The sequence below is a fragment of the Simochromis diagramma genome, unplaced genomic scaffold (assembly GCF_900408965.1).
Source record: "Simochromis diagramma unplaced genomic scaffold, fSimDia1.1 OVJJ01000822.1, whole genome shotgun sequence".
NCBI classification, from domain to species: domain Eukaryota; kingdom Metazoa; phylum Chordata; class Actinopteri; order Cichliformes; family Cichlidae; genus Simochromis; species Simochromis diagramma.
Window position 1 is genome coordinate 400669 of NW_024387520.1, and position 457 is coordinate 401125.

Sequence of the window (457 nt, forward strand, 5' to 3'; positions counted from 1 at the left end):
GAAAAACAAACCCTTTATTTTTTGTTCTGATCGTTACGGTTTTTCAAGGAGAGCTCTTTGTCTCAAGGGTTATTACTAAAGGAATTCATATATTGATTTATTTAAAAACAAGCAATTTAACTTATTATTGTTAGTTTAGGTAATAATATAAACGTGTTTTTATACAGTGATACTTTTTCCAGCTGTTACTGACATGAATTTATCTCAGCAGTTACTAATGAATTTGATGAATGATCAGCAGAGAAGATGAATTCGTTTGTTTTTTTTAAAGTAAACATCCCCAGTTTGCAGGATCTTGCATAATGATATATATGTTGCAGAAGGTGATTCTCCTTGTGTAAAGGAAATGTTAGTTAGCCTTATCCCTTTTTAATTTCACTTTAAATGCATGCTCTCTTACACCGATGCCCTGGTACTTTTTCACTTCACGTTACAAATTTAAATATATACGACTGTG